This window comes from Dendrobates tinctorius, unplaced genomic scaffold (assembly GCF_039654945.1).
Source record: "Dendrobates tinctorius isolate UK_male_01 unplaced genomic scaffold, ASM3965494v1 ptg000008l, whole genome shotgun sequence".
In the NCBI taxonomy this organism is placed as follows: Eukaryota; Metazoa; Chordata; class Amphibia; order Anura; family Dendrobatidae; genus Dendrobates; species Dendrobates tinctorius.
The window spans coordinates 15,661,541-15,687,613 of record NW_027361676.1 but is presented as its reverse complement, the minus strand read 5'-3'; the positions used below and the strand labels follow the sequence as shown (position 1 = coordinate 15,687,613).

Here is a 26,073-nt window from a genome sequence, read left to right as displayed (position 1 = left end):
TGTTTCCAGTACTTTTGTTAACCATGTTTTTCACGGATACTACACATAACAATGATCTACGGTGCTATGCACATGTCCTTTTTTTTAACATGGACCATGTGTCTGTCATGGTATGCCTAGGTTACTTTAGGCAAAAACCCCGGGACCCCTGCGATGTCCCTCAGACTAGGGGAACCCTGTCTGTCCCTCTACCCAGGGTTTACACTGAAGGTGTGCCTGCCTGAGCCTCCACCCTGTCCCTGTCTCCTGTCCAGCCCTAAGCTGAACCCACCACCCTCCACCCAGTGAGGGGACCAGACACCAGACCCCACAAATACGTATGGACAGGGGTAAAAGAAACACCACACAGTTAATACACAAGGGAATACAATAATGTGCAAGGACAACCAAATATATATATAACAGATTGGAGAAAGAACCACTGAGGGATATACTGCACCAGATATCAGACGCTCCAACACCACCACTGCTGACCGGTATTGCTAGCACTAGGCTAAAGCTATAGTCGGCGACGCCCATAGTCAGGACGAACTATTTAAAGACCAAGGGCGTGGCCCAGCCCTCACCCAGCATGACAACCTGGTTAACCCTATCCCGACTGGAACAGAATACCCAACAGGGTATTACCGCTGTCTGCCGGACACCCTGGTGTGAACAGTGTCCGACATGACAGTACCCCGCCTTCTACGAGGGACCTCCGGAACCTCACCATGTCGAGGACCTGGCTTGTCCGGATGGCGACGATGGAACATAGTAACCAGTCGATCAGCATGAATGTCAGAGGCCGGCACCCATGTCCTCTCCTCAGGACCATAGCCACGCCAGTGGACCAGGTACTGTAGAGTGCGACGCACAACCCTAGAGTCCACCACTTTGGACACCTCAAATTCCAACGCGCCATCCACCAAGACGGGAGGTGGTGGCCCGGGGGAACCATCCACCAAACCCACGACCTTCTTTAGCAATGCTTTGTGAAATACATTATGAATCTTATACACAGCCGGCAACTCCAAACGAAATGCCACTGGGTTGATCACTGCGGAGATTCTAAATGGGCCAATGAACCTGGGACCCAACTTAAGTGACGGTATCTTGAGCTTAATGTTCCTAGTAGATAACCACACCCAATCACCCACACACAGGTCCGGACCTGGCACACGTCTGCAGTCAGCCACCCGTTTGTACCTGGAACCCACCTTCAACAAGCGCTGCTTGACTCTCCTCCAAACAGACGACAATTGAGCTCCCAACTGGTCCTCTTCAGGGACGCCAACTGAGCACCCCTGACGCAAGGTGCAAAATTGAGGATGTTGACCATACACACAAAAAAAAGGAGATTCCCCAGACGATTCCTGGCAATGGTTGTTTATTGCGAATTCTGCCAGAGGAAGAAATGCTGACCACTCTTCCTGATTGTCGGAAATAAAGCAGCGCAAGTATTGCTCCAGGTTTTGGTTCATCCGCTCAGTCTGTCCATTCGACTGAGGGTGGAAAGCCGATGAATGAGATAATTTGATTCCAAGGCGAGAACAAAAAGCTCTCCAAAACTTTGCCACAAACTGCGTACCTCGATCAGACACAATGTCAGACGGGACACCATGAAGTCTGACCACCTCGCGAATAAATATCTGAGCAAGAGTCTTAGCATTGGGCAAAGACGGTAAAGCAACGAAATGTGACATTTTGGAGAACCTATCAACAATTCCCAAAATGACCGAGTTCCCTGCCGAGGCGGGCAAGTCAGTAATAAAATCCATGGAAATCTCAGTCCATGGCTTACTGGGCACCCCGAGAGGCTGCAAGCTACCAGCGGGACGGGAACGAGGAGTCTTGGCCCGTGCGCACGTGGTACAGGCAGCCACATATGAGGCCACATCCTGCTGGATTTTAGGCCACCAAAAACGACGCGATACCAGTTCCAGAGTGCTCTTAACCCCTGGATGACCTGCCAGTACCGTGTTGTGATGTTCGCCCAACACTCTAGAGCGTAGATGTAGCGGCACAAAAGATTTATTAGCAGGTAACCCCGGCGGTACCACCTCCTGAGCCTCGGCAATCTCTGCCTCAATCTCTGTCGTGATGGCAGATACCACCACACCCTTTTGGAGAATAGGCACCGGCTCTTCACATAACTCTCCACCAGGAAAACACCTGGATAAAGCATCTGCCTTAACATTCTTCGACCCAGGTCGATAGGTAACAATGAAGTTGAACCGGGTGAAGAATAATGCCCAGCGAGCCTGTCTGGAGGACAGGCGCTTAGCAGATTCTAAATAAAGCAAATTCTTATGGTCGGTTATCACAGTAATCTGATGAACAGCCCCCTCCAAGAAGTGTCGCCACTCCTCAAATGCCAATTTGATGGCCAATAGTTCCCTGTTGCCAATATCATAATTACGCTCCGCAGGCGACAGCTTCTTGGAGAAGAAGGCACACGGATGCAACTTGGCCCAAGAAGGGCCCTGAGACAGTACAGCCCCCACTCCAACCTCCGACGCATCCACCTCCACGACAAATGGTAAGGAGACATCGGGCTGCACCAGAATGGGCGCTGAGGCAAAACTATTCTTGAGGAATTCAAACGCCTGTACCGCAGGCTCAGACCAGTCAGAAAAGTCGGTACCCTTCTTAGTCATGTCAGTCAGTGGTTTGGCAATCATAGAGAAGTTCTTAATAAATTTCCTATAGTAATTGGAGAAGCCAAGAAATCGCTGAAGCGCCTTAAGATTATCAGGCCGATCCCAATGTAGTACCGCCTGCACCTTTGCGGTGTCTGTAAGAAAAAGTCCTACTGAGAGCTGGAAGAGTCGGGAAGAAGTTCCACAGACGATCTCTTATCAAGCTGAGGTTGAAGGTTTATTCGGAGATACACAGCAAGACAGATACAGAATAACAGAGGAGCTGGAATATGCGGGCAAAAACAGGAATACAGACAGGCAGAGATTCGCTAGGAAGTCTGGCGATGATAAGGCTCTGTGCCCTGGCCATGGTGAGGCACAGTGGCATGATGGCGATGGAATGGCCCCGATCGACAGTAACAGGGGCTTCTTATACATTATCAGAACAAAGAAAGCTGCATTTTGCCGCAGAGGGCGTTAACATTATAATTCTAAGGCGTTTTCATGGTAATCTACAGAAACGTGGTTTAGAAAAGAGAATATAATGACATAATACGAAGATATTAATTAACATTTCTTCAAGCAACACTAAAACCCATAAGTCATTGGTATCTATGGCTACTGTCCTAAAATCTTATCATTGTCTCCAGTCTAGGTCCCTAAATTCTTACATCCTGACATTTTAACTACTCTACTCTTCGCTACCACACTATCACGTATAAGCATACTGACCATATATTTGGTAACCTGTGACCCTATTGATTGATCCAATCTTCCTCTACGCACATCGGCTGAGGTTGCTAGGAGACATGATCTCATTTTCCATCCTCCATTTAATACATTTTATCAGCTCTTTTGTAAAAGTTGAATCTTCTCTAACTTTCAACAAAATGGCTGCTAGAGACAACATGGCCGCTCAGTATATTATGACTGACCATTCTCTTACAAGTCCCCCTCTTGTACTCTATCCAGAGTACAACATACAGGACTGTAATATTCATTGGTGAATTACTGAAAATAAGAATATTGAGGTAATTCAGCACTTTATGCACGTGTGTGTGTAAGGCAAAAGTCCCTAAAAAATAGCACAAACACATAATAAAAAAAATAAAAAAATAATTCAAATAGTCCCAAATAAGTTGCACAATAGTCAAGTCTTTTGGTCTATTTCTTCTCATTCTTTGTCTTCTGGATTTTCCTGATCTTCTCCCCCTCTCACACTATCAGAGTCCCACTGTATAGTGTGAAACATCTTCTCCTGATCATCCAATAGGTTCACGGTCCCAGGAGTCGAATATGAAAATCTTCAGCTGACCTGGAGGAAATAGAAAAAAAAGAGTGGAGTATCAGTCCTTACCAGAAATCTCAGTAAAATAATTAAGAAGTCTATACTGATTGATATGAACCATTTTAATCACCTTTTTAGCTTGAAAATTTGAGCAAAGACTTAACCATTGTTGTTGGGATGTAAAGCACTAGTCTATCATTAACCCGTTTGTAGTACAAGCACTCCCCCTCAATGGGCAGGGACTCAAGGGAATTGAACAGAGATGAGTCTCCATCCTTCTCCTGTGCTTTTACGAGATATTGAAGAGAAGAATAAACAAGGGGGGGGCTCTCGGGGTTTTTTAGTAACTGCAGCGATGACTTCTTGGGGATATTTGTCCTCGCCTGTGCGTGCAGCTTCCCTGGCTGCGTGATCTACATATGCATTGCCAAGGATGTGAGGGTCAGGAATTAGCCTTTGGTGTCCTTTAATTTTGCAGAAGGACCATAATTTTGGGAATTCTTTACCCCGTTGCTCAATTTGTTTTAGAATGTCTGCATGCTGCAAGGGCTTGTTCTGAGAATCAACCATCCCCCTAAGGGCCCATACATTAAGATACAGAGTGAGTGACGACACGACATATGCGCTATCACTGAAGATATTCATTGGCTCTGGACACACGAGAATGACTTGTAAAGCTGCTTCCAACTCAGCTCTTTGAGCGGAGAAATGACCAGGGAGTTTATACTGCAGCAGCAATGGCTTAGCTGGAAACCACACAGCGAAGCCTGTGACGTAATGCACCTCATGCCAATAGCGAGCTCCGTCAATATAGGCACAGGGGATTCCCTCTTGAAAATCTGCTCGGAAGGGAGAGGGGGTAACATTAGCGTGTTCAATTTGACAATCGTGACTTTTTCCTGCATATTGCATCATCTGGGCTAAGTGATATTTCTCACCCACTTCGACTTGTAAGTCTCTAGTCTCAAAATCAATGATCCATTGGGCCATTCTCTGTGAATTGATACCTGAAGCTTTTCCTTTCAGCAAAGTTTTTAAAGTGACGTGCGGGGTTTGTAGAATTAAAGGAGCGAATCCCACTATATGTTTCACTTGATTCATAGTCCAGTGCACGCTCAGTAGGTGCTTCATGCACTGAGTGAATCCTTTTTCCACGGGAGTAAGCAACCTAGAATAATAACCTAAGGCATACAACTGACTAGACACTTCTGGGCTTTCTTTGGGCCATTTTTGTAGGAGCACAGAAGAAATAGAGATATCACCGGTGTGAGTCTGAATGTAGAAAGGCTGGGAAGGGTCAGGGTTAATCAATGCAGCAGCTGCCGTAAGGGCGTGCTTCAATCCCTCAAAAGCCTGTAAGGCGGTTCCCTCTACATTAACAGGGTCAAGGTCATTATCAACATTTTTCAATAAATCATACAGTGGTTTAGCCAAATAAGCAAAATCTTCAATGAATTCTCTGGAAAAATTAATAAGACCCAAAAATTTTCTGAGTTCAGTAATATTAGTTGGTATGGGGACAGCCTGAATAGCTTTAACCCTATCATGCATGGGCTTCTTTCCTTCTGCTGAGACAGACACACCCAGAAATTTAACCTCTGATTTCATCAATTGTACTTTATCCAGACTCATTTTGAGTCCTGCATTTTGTAAAGCCTGACAAACATTTTCAAGGGTTTCTCTGTGTTCACCTTCATCGACAGTTTGAATCAATAAATAATCAACATACTGCAAGACTTTGTCTCCGTAACCCAGGGGCTCTAACATCTGATCTAATGCCTGATGGAAATACACAGGAGAACTGTGAAATCCCATGGGCAACCGCGTGCGAAGCGGAGTGCAGATTCAGGTGTTAGGGGTACTGAGAAAAAGCCATTTGCAATATCCAAACAAGAAAATACCTTACAATCACTCCTCAGCTGTGACATAACTTCAGGGACAGATGCAACAAGGTGAGCAGCTGAGGGAGTGTACTTATTTACAAGTCTCAGGTCTACTACCATTCGAAAACTGCCATCTTCCTTTTTTACAGGTAGAATAGGACTGTTACATGGAGAATTACCTTTCACAACAACACCTTGTTTCTCCAATTCACTGACTGCAACCCTTATGTAAGGGATGGCGTCCTCAGGAATACGGTACTGACGCTGGAAAGGTGGCAGTTTTTCACCATCAATTTTAACCTGAGTTTGCATTAACCCACAATCAGTTTTCTTTGAGATCCACAATTCAGGGAACTTTTGCTTCAATTCATTCTTTAAAGCCTCATTGTCAGTGTTTTCAACATTTTCATTAGCACCTTATCCGAAGCTAGCAATGAGTAATTTATGACTCTCCTCCTCCTCTACAGGGACAATTACAGAACAGATAGTGGCTTCTTTCTTCCGCCACAAGACTTTGTTACATAAATCAACAACAATTCCCATTGCTCCCAAAACATCAGTTCCCAAAATAGTGTACCGTAACTGTGGGTTTACCCAAAAAGCGCATCGAAGACCCCTTTGCTTCGATCCCCCTGTGTCCTGAAATTTCAGGTTTACTGGACGACTTTTTTCTGCTTGAATACAGGAGTCCTCAAATTCTACAAAAGTGTAGTCTCAGGCAGTCCAGGGGGTGACTGCAATTTGTGTCGCGTTATTGAAACTGAGGCTCCTGTATCGATGAGGATGTCTTCCCAAGGCAGCCCCTCTATTCTCCCTCTGACATAAGGTCTACCGTCCTTGCCCAGGGAAAGGGGGGCAAGGAGGGTAAGGGGAACAGGGGGAGCACTCCATCAATCAGTGTTACCTGCCGTGGGAAGCCCGAAAAATCCATCATCCCCATCTGGGCACGGCTTCCGTCCAACAGCTGCCACCTCCGCCCCAAAGAGATCCTTAGTCAGGGTCCGGTCCCCATGTTCCCGCAGCTCCTTAATCAGCAGAGCATAGGGACGAGGAGGAGTGACCCCTCCCTTAATAGCATGGACCTCCGGGTGCGGATAAGTGAAAGCCATTGGGGAAGGAGCAGAAGCAAAAGGCTCCTGTGAGACTGGGTTAACCATTTGAAGACCGCTGTACTGCTGATACTGCCTAGGGTCATTCACTGCTGGATACGGAGGTCTAACTCCGAAAGGTGGTCTAGAGAACTCCCGGGTCTGTTGGAGGTTAAATGGTGCCCGGGGTTCTTGGGGAGCAATCCCTGGCTCAAGGTTGGGACAAAAACGCCTAACATGTCCTAAATGTCCACGAAAATAACACAAGGGGGGACCTCTCATAGGATCCTGTGGGGGCTCTGCCGAACGGGACCTGCCCATTCTCGGCAGCTGCGCATACCCCCCCGGAACTCCTGGCCTCCCCTAATCAACAGATACACCCCGAGGTGAATGGCATGCAAAAACATTGGACTCATCACCCTTCACCTCGGACTACATCGTCCTAACAAAACACTTTCCTCCCAATTAGGCAAATTTTTGTATAAATTTAAGATGGATCAGGAACATTTGGTCAGGGATATTTTTCTCGGGGTTGAAGCAGCTTCACACCTAACCTAGGGTCTGCATGTGCTGGAGCTGTCAGGACAATATATCTTTCCTCAACTGTGTCTGCATAAGCTGGAGCTGTTGGGACACTATATCTTTTTATGTACTACTTCACTCATTCTCCTAACTCTCTTCTCCAGTCTACAACTGTATTTACATCACACTGTGTCCCGAAGCTACAGTGTCCATCTGTGACATAACTGCTCTCAGCTGCTGCTGCTGCTCGCACCCCTCCTCTCTGTGCTAGCTGCTAGCTCCAGCATCTCGCTCAGCTGTTCTGATCTCTCCCTATACGCTGCCCCTCCCCGGGTGATCATGTTAACATATTGCTGTGTAAGCTACCTATCAAGAGCCTGATCAAAAGTTATGACTGTCTTACACAAAGCCACTACTTGGCTATTAGCTTAACCTAGCGAATGTTTTCTATCTAGTTCCCTGTTCTCTGTGGTAAACCATCGCATACAATTTAACCACGTGGTTTCCACATTAACCCCCTCCAGCTGGGGTGTGCCAGCATATTTCTCTGCCTGCTTCCGTAACCACTCCATATTTACAGTGGTCTACAAGGACGAGTTTTACTCTGTCCTAGTATCAACAAATGCAATTTAAGCAAAGTTAGATACTCACACCTCTCTCGAATGGAAGACCTCCTGCCGGCTGTTTGGGGGTCGACCAGATATCAAAAGAGGTGCAGCCGTGATTCCAGCCTCACTCGTTAGCTTGCCAGGCGTCTCCCCACGCCCTTTTAAAGCTTCTTGCTACCGGGCACAAAAAAATTCTCACGTCCTTGTAGATAGCTTCTTCTTAGTTACTCATCTTTTATAGTCTTTTTCTTTGTCCGTGGTTTTCTTATAAAAAAATCGGGCAGGCGGTCTCGGAGCGATCACGAGAGGTTCTCCTTCAGGCTGGCTTACTTTGATCGGTTTCACGTGTGGCCACACGCGTTTCTTTTATTTTTTCTCTTCCTCTTCCCACCTCCAAGCCCTCATCTGCGGCTTCTTCCACAAAGGTTCTTCTGGAGGCCACTCTCCGGAGCTGCTCCTCCTGGCTGGCAATCGCCACTTGTAAGAAAAAGTCCTACTGAGAGCTGGAAGAGTCGGGAAGAAGTTCCACAGACGATCTCTTATCAAGCTGAGGTTGAAGGTTTATTCGGAGATACACAGCAAGACAGATACAGAATAACAGAGGAGCTGGAATATGCGGGCAAAAACAGGAATACAGACAGGCAGAGATTCGCTAGGAAGTCTGGCGATGATAAGGCTCTGTGCCCTGGCCATGGTGAGGCACAGTGGCATGATGGCGATGGAATGGCCCCGATCGACAGTAACAGGGGCTTCTTATACATTATCAGAACAAAGAAAGCTGCATTTTGCCGCAGAGGGCGTTAACATTATAATTCTAAGGCGTTTTCATGGTAATCTACAGAAACGTGGTTTAGAAAAGAGAATATAATGACATAATACGAAGATATTAATTAACATTTCTTCAAGCAACACTAAAACCCATAAGTCATTGGTATCTATGGCTACTGTCCTAAAATCTTATCATTGTCTCCAGTCTAGGTCCCTAAATTCTTACATCCTGACATTTTAACTACTCTACTCTTCGCTACCACACTATCACGTATAAGCATACTGACCATATATTTGGTAACCTGTGACCCTATTGATTGATCCAATCTTCCTCTACGCACATCGGCTGAGGTTGCTAGGAGACATGATCTCATTTTCCATCCTCCATTTAATACATTTTATCAGCTCTTTTGTAAAAGTTGAATCTTCTCTAACTTTCAACAAAATGGCTGCTAGAGACAACATGGCCGCTCAGTATATTATGACTGACCATTCTCTTACAGTGTCCATCTTAAAACCTGAGGCGGAGATTATATAACCCAAGAATGGTAGCTCCTGTACGAAAAACACACATTTTTCAAGCTTAACATAGAGCCTGTTCTCTCTGAGCAACTGCAGAACCTGTCTAACATGCTCTATATGTGTATCATGGTCGCGAGAGAAAATGAGGATGTCGTCAAGATAAATTATAACAAACCTCCCCAACAACTGAGAGAAGACATCATTAATGAAGTGTTGAAAGACCGCCGGTGCCATAGTCCACCCAAACGGCATTACCAAACTCTCAAAGTGACCCTCAGGGGTATTGAACGCTGTCTTCCACTCATCCCCCTGACGGACTCTTATAAGATTGTACGCCCCCCTGAGGTCCAGTTTGGAGAACCACCTGGCACCAACCACTTGGTTGAATAAATCGGGTATAAGTGGCATAGGGTAAGGATCACGGACCGTAATCTGGTTGAGTTCTCTGAAATCCAGACACGGGCGTAAACCGCCATCCTTCTTTTTAACAAAGAAGAAGCCAGCAGCCAGAGGAGAAGAGGAAGGTCTAATATGACCCTTGCTCAGGCTATCCGCAATGTATTCCTTGAGAGCTAGCCTCTCGGGACCTGAGATATTAAACATTCTAGCTTTAGGTAACTTGGCCCCTGGTTTCAACCTAATAGCACAGTCATAGGGGCGATGCGGTGGTAGTTCCGAACAACCCTTCTCAGAAAATACATCCGCATAATCCAGCAACGGCTCCGGGATACTGGGGGTCAAAGCGGAAATACATGTAGCCAGGCACCTCTCCTGACACTCCCTGCTCCACTGAATTATGTCCTGGGTCTTCCAATCAATAACAGGATTATGCATTGACAACCATGGAAAGCCCAGAACCATCTGAGCCGGTAAGTTACTAAGCACCTTACAAGTTACCCGCTCTGAGTGTAATACTCCGATGTGGAGTTGTATATCCAACACACACTCTGTGATCTCCCCTTGAGACAACGGGGAAGCATTGATGGTAACCACCCGGATGGGGTTCGGCAATTTCTCCACCGGAAATCCCGCTGTATGCGCGAACCTCTCTTCAATGAGATTGGCAGCTGAGCCACTATCAATAAATACTGTAATAGAGAGCATTTGCCCCCCAAGTACCACCCTAGCAGGGAGCATACACTGGGAAACCATGACGGAGGATACACAAAGGCTCAGACTAGACTCCTCCAAACCCTCTGAGCCTATCAGTTTTCCGCCGGCGCGCCCTTCTTAGGTACTAGGGGGCAAGCGTTAATAAAATGTCCTCCTTTGCCACAAAAAAAACAGAGCCCCTGCCTTCTGTGCCAAGGACGTTTAGGCTTGTTACTCGGTGACTGTGCTATACCAGCGATCTGCATGGGTTCCACGGATTCACCCGCGGCAACCTCACCGACCACTCCCCCACCTCCCGGAGGCAACGAAACCAGCGCCCCCTGACGGAGACGTCGGTCTATGCGTACTACAAGTGCTATCGCAGCCTCCAGAGAGGCGGGAGTCTCGTACATTAGGAGAGTCTGTTTAACCCTTCCAGAAACCCCATGCAAAAATTGACTTCTAAGCGCAGGGTCATTCCACTGCGTGTCCACCGCCCAGCGCCGGAATTCCGTGCAGTAATCCTCAGCTGGTCGATCACCCTGTAGCAGTGAGCGTATCTTAGACTCTGCTAAGTTTAATCTATCCGGATCGTCATAGATCAAACCCAGAGCAGAGAAAAAAAAATCTACAGATTCAAATGCCTGTGAGTCTGAAGGGAGTGAAAAGGCCCAGGCCTGTGGGTCACCACTCAGCAAAGAAATCACCAAGCCCACGCGTTGAGCCTCATTACCTGAGGAATGTGGACGCATACGGAAATACAATTTGCATGATTCACGAAACACCGTGAACTTACCACGATCACCAGCAAATCGTTCAGGAAGGGGAAACTTGGGCTCAGCTGCCCTGGCTGCAGCCTCAGCAGGTACTGCAGGAGCTGACAGGCCTTGTTGCTGGACCGCCCCCCTGAGTTCAGTGACCTGTATGGATAGAGCCTCCAGCTGCTTGGTTAGGGAAAGTATAGGATCCATAGTAAGTAACCCCTATATTCCCTATCTATACCTTTTTTTTTTTTCTTCTCACTTTATTATTTGGGCCGACTATAATGTCATGGTATGCCTAGGTTACTTTAGGCAAAAACCCCGGGACCCCTGCGATGTCCCTCAGACTAGGGGAACCCTGTCTGTCCCTCTACCCAGGGTTTACACTGAAGGTGTGCCTGCCTGAGCCTCCACCCTGTCCCTGTCTCCTGTCCAGCCCTAAGCTGAACCCACCACCCTCCACCCAGTGAGGGGACCAGACACCAGACCCCACAAATACGTATGGACAGGGGTAAAAGAAACACCACACAGTTAATACACAAGGGAATACAATAATGTGCAAGGGCAACCAAATATATATATAACAGATTGGAGAAAGAACCACTGAGGGATATACTGCACCAGATATCAGACGCTCCAACACCACCACTGCTGACCGGTATTGCTAGCACTAGGCTAAAGCTATAGTCGGCGACGCCCATAGTCAGGACGAACTATTTAAAGACCAAGGGCATGGCCCAGCCCTCACCCAGCATGACAACCTGGTTAACCCTATCCCGACTGGAACAGAATACCCAACAGGGTATTACCGCTGTCTGCCGGACACCCTGGTGTGAACAGTGTCCGACATGACAGTGTCCTTGCAAAATACTCGGAGACATGTCTGGTTTTTCCAGCAGCACAGATGGGGGGCCTACACAAGTCTATAGGTCCATGAGAAACGTGTACAGCACCTGGAAGGCACTGATAGCACACTAATGGAAAACACTGATGACACCGGCACCGGTTTTTCACGTACGTGTTGTAGACGGACATGTGAAGGAGGCATTGGACAACTGTTTCCTCCTGCTAGTATTTTTGCATTGGAAAGAATATGCAAATGAAATGATACTTTGTAAGGATTTCTAAATCATAATTTCCAAATAAAATCCTCTAGTAGTGATATTACTGAGGCTGCAGCAATTGACACTTTTACCATGGAACAAAACCAGATTGCCCCAGAATAGGCAGTGTGCTTTCTCTGCCAGACAGTATTTTATCCTACAATGCCCAATAATGCAGGCTGGTGTCCAATCCGTAGGTGTTTCCACGTTGTTGAAAATATGGAAAATCTTTCAATTTACGCAGCCACTTTCAGCACAAAGACTAACTATTGCAAAGAGGTGACAGTGAACAGCAGTGGCTCATGTCAAGTCGCTCGCTGGACAGGCTTTATAAAACAAGGCCTGCGTTCAATTAATGTTCGCTTGCCTTTGGCTGATGCAAGTAGTTTATCTAAATGTAAAAAAAGATGTCTGAGTAATGCTAACACAGTGCCAGGCTTTATTTCTTTCTGAGGTCTTGAACTGTGGGACTAATTAGTTCGGTTACTAAACAGCTTTTAGCACATTTCCCATAATGGCTAGCATTTTTTTAAGATGTTTAATATAAAACTCTCAAGCTTAATATTATAGGGACCTAAAATAAACATGAAACACTTACTTTTAGGGAACCCTGTTTTAATTATGCTATTCACATTTGCATCCAGATGTAAAGTTTAAGCTTTATTTCTTCCTTTCTGGAGTTGAGTGCCAAAGCCAAATCATTCAATTCCATAGAAAATGTCAAACTTATATCAACATTTAATGCAAAAGTGTAGCAAACATTTAGACTTTAATCAGTGATCAATGTAATTCTGTGTAATCATGAGACCTACTGGCGTAGTCTCGTCCTACAAATCTGTGATGTAAATGAGCCATTACAGATGACGTCCAAGGAACCATGAAATTAAGAAAAGGAGTAAGAGAACTACAGTAGTTACAGGTTTAAATATAAAATAGCCGGATATTTTGTTAGCTATGCAGTAATGGACTTTGATGCTTTCTTTAGCTGAATTCTATTTACAAATGTCTAACAAAAATAACCAGATAATTATCTTGGCTAATAAGAAAAGTACACAAGTTATATTTCTGACAGTGCAAATGTGGCGCCCCTGAGGATCCAGTTGCCACAGAGGTACTGCACCTCCTCCTGAGGTGTGGTACCCCACCATCCAGGTGAGTGGGAGGCTCCTAACCACGCTCCAACACTCGCATCCCACACAACATGGTAGTTCAGCAAAGCCACATTGCGGCTCCCTGCTTGGAGTGTAGCAGAGCACCTTTGGTGGCTCCCTGCTTGGAACACGAAACGTGCTGGGAGGCGGGTGGAGTTTAGAATACATAAAGAGCGGGAAGGTTTAGGTAGTCAGTCAGTCAGTCAGTCAGTGAGAGAGAGTCACTCAGAGAGAAGTGAGGATCCCTGGAAGAGGGATGGAGGAAGGAGTGCTGCAGCTGCCTCAGTGATCTGAGCCAGCTGGCACAGGAAAGGAAAGAAGGAGAAAGACATTGGACTGAAACCTGATCTTCTATGAGAGAGAGGGATTAGTACGGAATGAAGGAGTAAAAGGGAACAGAGAGAACGTGGGTTAGAGGAGAACCCTGCCTTAAAGTTCTAAGCGCAAGGCCGGGGCCCGGTCCCCGAGGTTGTATGGATACTGAAGGTCCTGCAGCAGACACCGGTGGAGTAGTGGGCTGTAAATGCACTTCTCTCATCTAAGACTTGGGGGCACAACAGCAAAGTGAATAGTGAGACGGGACTCAGGAGAGAGGAGTCCCCGAAGCAGGCTACAGCTGTCTGCCGTACAAGTAGAGTTCTTGGGAACATCTGTCAGGAGGCACTCCAGTGTAACTCAGTACTGGGAGTACTTCATACTTAAAGGCGCTATAAGAGGAGACGTTCAGAAAGGCACATGTTGGCGGAGTGTTGGAAGGGAGCATTCCATCTGATCTGGAGGTTGACTGGGTCCCTGACCCGGAGGACACAGCACGGAGGCAGGCATCTGTGTGTGCTACAGACTGTGAGTAAAGCTTTGGAACTGCACGCCCTGGTGTCCTCCAATTATCCCTGTGCCAACACACCCTGTACCACTACATCTGGGTATTAGCTTCTACACCGCCTGCACCTCAACTGACTTATCTCACTGCAGTGCCATTCCATTGGTCATTGACTTGTCACAACTCTTGCCTACAGTTCCCTGTACAATTTTTTAAATGTATTAATAAATATTGTTTTTATTTCTCTGCTATTTGGTTCCTTTGGTGCAACGTTCTTAAATGTTTTTTACAGTTGACATCCCGCTGCCTCCTCCATAATTGTGTCTAGAACATTCATGGGTGCTTAACCCCATAGATGCTGCAGAACAAGCATCTAGATGGTTAAAAGAGGGAGGAGCCTCACCCCTTAACTCCATTGTCACACCCAAATTTGCAATCATCTGGTCCCAATGGTTGCCATGGTTCTGACAATTATAGTGGCCTGTTAATAGAATGTTAGGAACATTTTGCTGGAAAAAAAATGTATTTTTTTGTACATTTTTAATTAATTCCTGTAAAACACTTAAAGAGTTAGTTTTCTGACAGCACTGTCAATCAATATAGAAGAAGTGATTGTAATTTAAATACATGGGTGTAATGGTGCAGTGATGGCAGATATCCAAGAAAAAGTGCATGGAGTACCTACTTTTGAATATTACAACAAAGTTGTTTATTGGGGCTACAGAGGAACGGATTTAACCCCTTCACTACCGATGATGTATATTTACCACATTGGCCGTGTCCCTGTTTCGCACTGGAGATAGCACCAATTACCCCACTTGATGTCTGATTTAATCAGCCATCAAGTGCCTTTAACAGCAGCGGATGAATCCATGCCTGGCATCACGATGCTCCTGTGCACACTGGCTCTTCGTCGGAATTCATAGTAGATTGTGATTTTTGCTATACATAGCAAGAGTATTATTGTCTCTTTTTCGCGACCATGGCCCCAGTTCATGATAGCCTTTGCAACAGTTTTTTGTCTAATTTTATGTGTTCTGTGCCTTCTTTATTGCTTGCATCCAAATCATTACTTGAAATGTAAGCCTTCTTTGCTGGGAGCTCCGATGCCTCATGCAACATCTCAAACTGTTTTTCTTCCAACCACACTCATATGGCATAAATATTAGCTTGGTAGATTACTAAGGTTATAAAAATGTAAGGATAGTAACACAGGTAGTTGACTGAAAGTGTAGGCCTGCCAGTCTAGGAGCCCTACTGCTACAGGCAACAGACATGAAGGAGACCCAATTTGAAGTGCAAACATTTCAAAAAAATTTTATATAAAGTGCTCTCAGTGAGAGAAACAAAATAGGAATCTTGTGGGTATGATACCTTTAAAATCTAAAATTTAATTTAATTTAATTTAAAATTTTAAAAATTTTGACACTCACCACTAGAGTGGCATCAATTTCCACAGAGTAGAAACAGTATAATGGGCCTCTGACATCCTTTACACAACAAGCAACCCACCAGTTGGAGACTCAACTTGGAGTCACCACATTTAAAAAAAAATTGTCCCACACCACTAAAGTGGCATCAATTTCCACACAGTAAAAACAGTATAATGAGCCTCTGACATCCCTTCCACTACAGGCAACCCATCAGATGGATGCCCAAATTGGAGTCTCCACTTTTCAAAAAATTATTCTCACACACCACTAAAGTGGCAACAATTTCCACAGAGTAGAAACAATATATTAGACCTCTAACACACCTTCTACTACAGGCAATTGGAGACCCAATTGCTTGTAACATTAGCAGCAGCAGCAACAGCAGGCACAGAAGCGACAACAAAGGTGTTACAGACTGCAATAACATGAGGTCAATGCATGACACTAAAATCGACACCATCGCCTAGTATGCACAGTCTGCGACTATGGTGCAAAAGTCATTGGAGATCCATGACTTGTTTATTTTGATGAAAGTTAGGCAGTCCACACTTTCAGGGGACAGTGAGATGTGCTTGTCCATTAGAACACCACCAGGAGCACTGAAAACATGCTCTGAGAGAATGCTGGCCGCCGGGCATTACAGAACCTCCAAGACGTGACAGGCGAGCTCAGGTCACTCTTACATTTTTGAAGACCAAAATGATAAACGGTCCAAATTCCCTCTGATGGCATTGATATTGAGCTTGAGATACTCCTGCACCATCCTCTCCAGTCGTTTACAACATGTCAGACTTGTACTCTGTTCTGCCGATGCACTGGCTGGTCTAAAAAATGTATGAAATGACTCACAGAAATTGATTATGCCACTTACACTGCTGCTGTTGCTAATGTTTTTGTGGTGACACTTTTACATTCCCAGGATTGCAAGTCTAAAACTGCGATGCACACTGTATGCCTCACTGCTATATTGGGGAAAGCCACTCTTAAGCTTGTCTATAAGCGTGTTTCTATACTCCAGCATGCTCACGTCCCTTTCCGGGGGAAGCATCTGGCAAAATTTACTCTTGATTCATGGATCTAACAGAACGGCAACCCAGTATTCGGAATGCTGATGACAGCATCATCAGTGCTAACCATCTTAGTAGCCATTTGGAAACTTTGCAGAAGGGTGAAGGGGTTCTTCATTTATGTCCACTCCGCAAGCCTGATTTACACCACATCCATACTACGCTGGTCCAGACTATGCAAAAGGACATGCTGTACCAGGGCTTGTTGCTGCTGCCACAATCACTGCAACATGTGCAGAGTGGAATTTCACCGTGTTGGCACATCGCAAATCAAATGGTTAACCGGTAGGCTGAAAGACCTCTCTCTAGCGATGCTGGTCGATGACCTGTGGGGTGTGATCATCTGAAGTTAGCACACTGCGACTGTGCTTTCTGCAGCAGCACATCCTGGCCGAAATAGTGGCAGGGAATAGTGGCAGAGAAATTGCTGTACCACCAGGTTGAGGACGTGAGCCATGCAAGGCACATGTGTGATGTTGCCATGGTGTAGGGCCTCCACCAGGTTCTCACCATTATTGCACATAGCCTTCCCTGGCTCCAGGTTCAGTGGAGACAGCCACTGCTCTAATCCAACAGGAAAAAATTTTGGGCATTGGTTGCAGATGCTATCCACCTCTGTATTCTTAGAATCTTTAGAGCAGACCTCTGATGCCCATGGAATAGAATATGTGAACAGTAGTGATGAGCGAACGTGCTTGCCGATACTCGCCCGAGTATCATGGTACTCGGTGTACTCAGCGAGCACGGAGCATTTCCGGGATTACTCGGCGGGAACTCGGGTCTCCACCCAGATTTTTTGGCGGACTTTATAGACCCAGTCCTGATGCAGGGACTGTCTGCCAGGCAATTTAATGCCCAGCCATCTTTGTTGAGGTTGTGCAGTGATTGGCTGGCTGCACAGCATCTTCAGGGATATAAGAGACTGGACGCCGCCCTGCTCTGCGTATTCAGCTCCGGATTTAGATAGTGTAGGGTGAGCTGCTGGCGAGATAGGGTCAGATTTGGGGATTTATTAGTCAGTGTGGGTTCTACCATCATAAATTACTGAAATCCAGCTAAACTAATAGTCCTTCTAAGGACTAATTCCAGAGTACATAGGTTCCAGTGTTAGGTAGGCAGGGTAGTGTACGTCGCTCTATACACATCAGTGCAAGGCCTGCAGGCACTTTATGTGTGTATATACATATCATTGCATACATCAAGAGAGTCCATTCCCTTCCTGTGTGCTGGTGCTGCTGCTACTACCTGTAGGATATATTGACTGTATATACCTAGCCCCATTTGTAATTGGCTTTGAAAAAATTTTTGGCCAGGGTTAATAAAGCTTTTTCTTATTGCAAAGCAATCCAGATCCCTTTTTTTTTCTCCATTTGCTTTTTGACAGTGCACAATACAGCCAGATCCTTTTCCTAGCACAGCATGAAAATCCTGCAATTTTAAAGTGGTCCCAAAAATCACTTTTGAGTGCGCAGAGAAATATTTAATTTTTATGTGGTACGGTTGCGTAGATTTTTTTGAGTGTCTTACACAATTTCTTGACACCATTTTGCTCCCCCCCCAAAAAAAAAGTCCACATATTCTACAGTGCAGTATATCTGTGACAGGCCTCATCCATCCGTCTGCTAAAAATTTTGGTCTTTTTATCCCTAAATTCAAATTTTTTTTGCTGTCTGTCACTGTAGTTATATACAGCACTATTCGTGGAGGCTAGTAGCCGGTATGTAGAATTTATACCATCAGAGTGGGGGATGGAGGTGTATAGATCCCTTACATCTAGTGTCACTAGTAGTGCATCCTGAAGGTACACAAAAATCTTGAGAAGCCCCCCGGTAGACCCAATGTGGCTTCTACGGATTCGATTTTGTCACCCATTGCGATTTATCTAGAGAAAATTCTTAACCCTTTGATTAAGCAAACAAAATCTTTCCTCCTTGACACAGGTGCTTTTCTAAATACCCTTCAACAACTAGAAACAGTGCCACAGGACACACTACTAGTGACACTAGATGTAAAGGATCTATACACCTACATCCCCCATTCTGACGGTATAAATTCTACATACCGGCTACTAGCCTCCACGAATATGGATGGGGACCAAATACAATTATGTGTTGACCTCCTCAGGTTGGTCCTCACCTCTACTTACTTCCTTTTACAAGATGACTTCTACCACCAGCTACACGGGACCGCAAAGGGCTCCAATGTAGCGCCTCCCTATGCAAATGCCGATTTTGAGGAAAGCATCATTTATAACAATGACCTATTTCGCTACAATGTCATTATATGGAAATACTATAGAGATGACATTTTCTGCATAGGGGGGAGCTCATTGGAGTCCGTACTTCTGTTCTTTAACATCTTGAATTCATCGTGGCCGGGTATTGAATTCACTATGGGGCATGATCTTTGGCGCATTCATTTTTTAGACACTATGGTCATTAAGGATTCTAGGGGGGCTCTGTCTACAGACCTCCATATTAAAAAAACAGATCGCAATAACCTCCTTCATTTTCAGAGCTTTCACCCTCCCGCAACCAAACTGTCATTTCTGAAATCACAGTTTCATAGAGTGAGACGCATTGTCACAGACGCTAACATCGGAGACCAACGCCTAAATGAGATGACCAACAAATTTTTGGAAAGAGGTTACCCATCTTCAATATTGGAGGAATCCAAAGCCATTACCAGTAAACCACGTAAAAGTGTTACAAATCACATACCGTTTGTCCATACGTTCCACCCCTTTGCCTACATTATCCACAAATCAATCTGTAAAAATTGGCACCTATTATCTCCTGCTTACCCCGATATACCAGGATTTGGACAACCCTTTCTTACGTGCTTCAAGCGAGCACCAAATCTGAAAGATACCCTAGTCAAAGCGGATATCGGTCCTAAATCTACCATCCAGAAACAACGATTTTTACAAAAAACAAAAATGGGGACTTTCCCTTGCTTACATTTTGTCCAATGTAATAACGTCCTTAAAGGGGATAAATTTGTACATCCCCTATCTGGTAAAGAGCTTAAAATTCAACATTTCTTTACATGCGATTCATCCTACGTGATTTACATCATAAAATGCCCCTGCGGTCTCCTCTATGTGGGAGAGACCTCACAGCCTATTGGGGATAGAATCTCGAAACATAAATCTACAATAAGGTGTAAAAATCTCCTTCTCCCCATTCCACACTATTTTATTACCCATGGCCACAACATCTCCCACTTGCGATACTGTCATGTCCGACACTGTTCACACCAGGGTGTCCGGCAGACAGCGGTAATACCCTGTTGGGTATTCTGTTCCAGTCGGGATAGGGTTAACCAGGTTGTCATGCTGGCTGAGGGCTGGGCCACGCCCTTGGTCTTTAAATAGTTCGTCCTGACTATGGGCGTTGCCGACTATATCTTTAGCCTAGTGCTAGTAATACCGGTCAGCAGTGGTGGTGTTGGAGCGTCTGATATCTGGTGCAGTATATCCCTCAGTGGTTCTTTCTCCAATCTGTTATATATATATTTGGTTGCCCTTGCACATTATTGTATTCCCTTGTGTATTAACTGTGTGGTGTTTCTTTTACCCCTGTCCATACGTATTTGTGGGGTCTGGTGTCTGGTCCCCTCACTGGGTGGAGGGTGGTGGGTTCAGCTTAGGGCTGGACAGGAGACAGGGACAGGGTGGAGGCTCAGGCAGGCACACCTTCAGTGTAAACCCTGGGTAGAGGGACAGACAGGGTTCCCCTAGTCTGAGGGACATCGCAGGGGTCCCGGGGTTTTTGCCTAAAGTAACCTAGGCATACCATGACACTATAGTCGGCCCAAATAATAAAGTGAGAGAAAAAAAAAAAAAAAATATATAGATAGGGAATATAGGGGTTACTTACTATGGATCCTATACTTTCCCTAACCAAGCAGCTGGAGGCTCTATCCATACAGGTCACTGAACTCAGGGGGGCGGTCCAGCAACAAGGCCTGTCAGCTCCTGCAGTACCTGCTGAGGCTGCAGCCAGGGCAGCTGAGCCCAAGTTTCCCCTTCCTGAACGATTTGCTGGTGATCGTGGTAAGTTCACGGTGTTTCGTGAATCATGAAAATTGTATTTCCGTATGCGTCCACATTCCTCAGGTAATGAGGCTCAACGCGTGGGCTTGGTGATTTCTTTGCTGAGTGGTGATCCACAGGCTTGGGCCTTTTCACTCCCTTCAGACTCACAGGCATTTGAATCTGTAGATTTTTTTTTTCTCTGCTCTGGGTTTGATCTATGACGATCCGGATAGATTAAACTTAGCAGAGTCTAAGATACGCTCACTGCTACAGGGTGATCGACCAGCTGAGGATTACTGCACGGAATTCCGGCGCTGGGCGATGGACACGCAGTGGAATGACCCTGCGCTTAGAAGTCAATTTTTGCATGGGGTTTCTGGAGGGGTTAAACAGACTCTCCTAATGTACGAGACTCCCGCCTCTCTGGAGGCTGCGATGGCACTTGTAGTACGCATAGACCGACGTCTCCGTCAGGGGGCGCTGGTTTCGTTGCCTCCGGGAGGTGGGGGAGTGGTCGGTGAGGTTGCCGCGGGTGAATCCGTGGAACCCATGCAGATCGCTGGTATAGCACAGTCACCGAGTAACAAGCCTAAACGTCCTTGGCACAGAAGGCAGGGGCTCTGTTTTTTTTGTGGCAAAGGAGGACATTTTATTAACGCTTGCCCCCTGGTACCTAAGAAGGGCGCGCCGGCGGAAAACTGATAGGCTCAGAGGGTTTGGAGGAGTCTAGTCTGAGCCTTTGTGTATCCTCCGTCATGGTTTCCCAGTGTATGCTCCCTGCTAGGGTGGTACTTGGGGGGCAAATGCTCTCTATTACAGTATTTATTGATAGTGGCTCAGCTGCCAATCTCATTGATGAGAGGTTCGCGCATACAGCGGGATTTCCGGTGGAGAAATTGCCGAACCCCATCCGGGTGGTTACCATCAATGCTTCCCCGTTGTCTCAAGGGGAGATCACAGAGTGTGTGTTGGATATACAACTCCACATCGGAGTATTACACTCAGAGCGGGTAACTTGTAAGGTGCTTAGTAACTTACCGGCTCAGATGGTTCTGGGCTTTCCATGGTTGTCAATGCATAATCCTGTTATTGATTGGAAGACCCAGGACATAATTCAGTGGAGCAGGGAGTGTCAGGAGAGGTGCCTGGCTACATGTATTTCCGCTTTGACCCCCAGTATCCCGGAGCCGTTGCTGGATTATGCGGATGTATTTTCTGACAAGGGTTGTTCGGAACTACCACCGCATCACCCCTATGACTGTGCTATTAGGTTGAAACCAGGGGCCAAGTTACCTAAAGCTAGAATGTTTAATATCTCAGGTCCCGAGAGGCTAGCTCTCAAGGAATACATTGCGGATAGCTTGAGCAAGGGTCATATTATACCTTCCTCTTCTCCTCTGGCTGCTGGCTTCTTCTTTGTTAAAAAGAAGGATGGCGGTTTACGCCCGTGTCTGGATTTCAGAGAACTCAACCAGATTACGGTCCGTGATCCTTACCCTATGCCACTTATACCCGATTTATTCAACCAAGTGGTTGGTGCCAGGTGGTTCTCCAAACTGGACCTCAGGGGGGCGTACAATCTTATAAGAGTCCGTCAGGGGGATGAGTGGAAGACAGCGTTCAATACCCCTGAGGGTCACTTTGAGAGTTTGGTAATGCCGTTTGGGTTGACTATGGCACCGGCGGTCTTTCAACACTTCATTAATGATGTCTTCTCTCAGTTGTTGGGGAGGTTTGTTATAATTTATCTTGACGACATCCTCATTTTCTCTCGCGACCATGATACACATATAGAGCATGTTAGACAGGTTCTGCAGTTGCTCAGAGAGAACAGGCTCTATGTCAAGCTTGAAAAATGTGTATTTTTCGTACAGGAGCTACCGTTCTTGGGTTATATAATCTCCGCCTCAGGTTTTAAGATGGACACCGCAAAGGTGCAGGCGGTACTACATTGGGATCGGCCTGATAATCTTAAGGCGCTTCAGCGATTTCTTGGCTTCTCCAATTACTATAGGAAATTTATTAAGAACTTCTCTATGATTGCCAAACCACTGACTGACATGACTAAGAAGGGTACCGACTTTTCTGACTAGTCTGAGCCTGCGGTACAGGCGTTTGAATTCCTCAAGAATAGTTTTGCCTCAGCGCCCATTCTGGTGCAGCCCGATGTCTCCTTACCGTTTGTCGTGGAGGTGGATGCGTCGGAGGTTGGAGTGGGGGCTGTACTGTCTCAGGGCCCATCTTGGGCCAAGTTGCATCCGTGTGCCTTCTTCTCCAAGAAGCTGTCGCCTGCGGAGCGTAATTATGATATTGGCAACAGGGAACTATTGGCCATCAAATTGGCATTTGAGGAGTGGCGACACTTCTTGGAGGGGGCTGTTCATCAGATTACTGTGATAACCGACCATAAGAATTTGCTTTATTTAGAATCTGCTAAGCGCCTGTCCTCCAGACAGGCTCGCTGGGCATTATTCTTCACCCGGTTCAACTTCATTGTTACCTATCGACCTGGGTCGAAGAATGTTAAGGCAGACGCTTTATCCAGGTGTTTTCCTGGGGGAGAGTTATGTGAAGAGCCGGTGCCTATTCTCCAAAAGGGTGTGGTGGTATCTGCCATCACGACAGAGATTGAGGCAGAGATTGCCGAGGCTCAGGAGGTGGTACCGCCGGGGTTACCTGCTAATAAATCTTTTGTGCCGCTACATCTACGCTCTAGAGTGTTGGGCGAACATCACGACACGGTACTGGCAGGTCATCCAGGGGTTAAGAGCACTCTGGAAATGGTATCGCGTCGTTTTTGGTGGCCTAAAATCCGGCAGGATGTGGCCTCATATGTGGCTGCCTGTACCACGTGCGCACGGGCCAAGACTCCTCGTTCCCGTCCCGCTGGTAGCTTGCAGCCTCTTGGGGTGCCCAGTAAGCCATGGACTGAGATTTCCATGGATTTTATTACTGACTTGCCCGCCTCGGCAGGGAACTCGGTCATTTTGGTAATTGTTGATAGGTTCTCCAAAATGTCACATTTCGTTGCTTTACCGTCTTTGCCCAATGCTAAGACTCTTGCTCAGATATTTATTCGCGAGGTGGTCAGACTTCATGGTGTCCCGTCTGACATTGTGTCTGATCGAGGTACGCAGTTTGTGGCAAAGTTTTGGAGAGCTTTTTGTTCTCGCCTTGGAATCAAATTATTTCATTCATCGGCTTTCCACCCTCAGTCGAATGGACAGACTGAGCGGATGAACCAAAACCTGGAGCAATACTTGCGCTGCTTTATTTCCGACAATCAGGAAGAGTGGTCAGCGTTTCTTCCTCTGGCAGAATTCGCAATAAACAACCATTGCCAGGAATCGTCTGGGGAATCTCCTTTTTTTTGTGTGTATGGTCAACATCCTCAATTTTGCACCTTGCGTCAGGGGTGCTCAGTTGGCGTCCCTGAAGAGGACCAGTTGGGAGCTCAATTGTCGTCTGTTTGGAGGAGAGTCAAGCAGCGCTTGTTGAAGGTGGGTTCCAGGTACAAACGGGTGGCTGACTGCAGACGTGTGCCAGGTCCGGACCTGTGTGTGGGTGATTGGGTGTGGTTATCTACTAGGAACATTAAGCTCAAGATACCGTCACTTAAGTTGGGTCCCAGGTTCATTGGCCCATTTAGAATCTCCGCAGTGATCAACCCAGTGGCATTTCGTTTGGAGTTGCCGGCTGTGTATAAGATTCATAATGTATTTCACAAAGCATTGCTAAAGAAGGTCGTGGGTTTGGTGGATGGTTCCCCCGGGCCACCACCTCCCGTCTTGGTGGATGGCGCGTTGGAATTTGAGGTGTCCAAAGTGGTGGACTCTAGGGTTGTGCGTCGCACTCTACAGTACCTGGTCCACTGGCGTGGCTATGGTCCTGAGGAGAGGACATGGGTGCCGGCCTCTGACATTCATGCTGATCGACTGGTTACTATGTTCCATCGTCGCCATCCGGACAAGCCAGGTCCTCGACATGGTGAGGTTCCGGAGGTCCCTCGTAGAAGGCGGGGTACTGTCATGTCCGACACTGTTCACACCAGGGTGTCCGGCAGACAGCGGTAATACCCTGTTGGGTATTCTGTTCCAGTCGGGATAGGGTTAACCAGGTTGTCATGCTGGCTGAGGGCTGGGCCACGCCCTTGGTCTTTAAATAGTTCGTCCTGACTATGGGCGTCGCCGACTATAGCTTTAGCCTAGTGCTAGCAATACCGGTCAGCAGTGGTGGTGTTGGAGCGTCTGATATCTGGTGCAGTATATCCCTCAGTGGTTCTTTCTCCAATCTGTTATATATATATTTGGTTGCCCTTGCACATTATTGTATTCCCTTGTGTATTAACTGTGTGGTGTTTCTTTTACCCCTGTCCATACGTATTTGTGGGGTCTGGTGTCTGGTCCCCTCACTGGGTGGAGGGTGGTGGGTTCAGCTTAGGGCTGGACAGGAGACAGGGACAGGGTGGAGGCTCAGGCAGGCACACCTTCAGTGTAAACCCTGGGTAGAGGGACATCGCAGGGGTCCCGGGGTTTTTGCCTAAAGTAACCTAGGCATACCATGACAGATACCAGGTGATCGAACAAGTTCCCCCCTTCGCGCAGTGGAGGCAATAGGATCCTCAACCTTAAAAAACGTGAAGCCTTTTGGATCCACACCCTGGATACTATGAATCCTAAGGGTCTGAATAGGGAATACGAGTTATCAGCATTTATGTGATACCTAACCAATTTTTGTTAATGGCCCCCTATCAGTAAGGTCATTTTTGCAGTGATGTTGTACTTTGTGAAAATATACCGTGAATTTAGGAGGCTGTTTGTTAATATGAATTTACTAATGTATTTTTTCTCTCTCATAGAGCCGTCTATACTAATGTCTGTGAAAAGGACGTCACTACCACAAGCCTATCTTTCACACATGTGGAATCTCATGTCACGGTCACTCTCCCACAGCCCTCTGGCTTAGATGAATATGTCTTTACTCACTAGTAAACACTTACTATATACGCTCTGCCTTCTCTGTCTGTATAATTCGTATTGTGCATAATAAAAAACTAATCACTGCCATTAGACTGTGTTCAGTGTTTCTGTGACCTCCTACCATCTCTCTTATTTAGGGACTGTTCTGGGCCATTTCACCACTCTCTATGTATTCCCATTATCTTTAACTCCAGTCACCTAAGTGTTAATTGTAAGATCTCCATTCTTTAGTTCCATTTCCCCACTCACACCCCATACTGCTGCTATACATAACGGCTAACTTTATTATGCGTTCTAAATGGTCCTTTAAATAGTTAATCCAGCATTTCTC

The 26,073-nt window shown here is 46.2% G+C and overlaps 1 long non-coding RNA gene across 1 annotated transcript; it reads right to left on the bottom strand.

The window, feature by feature from the left end:
- Positions 1-2,841: 2,841 nt before the first annotated feature.
- LOC141090513 (uncharacterized) lies at positions 2,842-9,272 on the bottom strand. The gene is made up of 2 exons (XR_012232414.1): positions 6,694-9,272; positions 2,842-3,933 (listed from the first exon to the last, which is right to left on the bottom strand). It is a non-coding gene; the product is annotated as an uncharacterized lncRNA (long non-coding RNA).
- Positions 9,273-26,073: the final 16,801 nt, after the last annotated feature.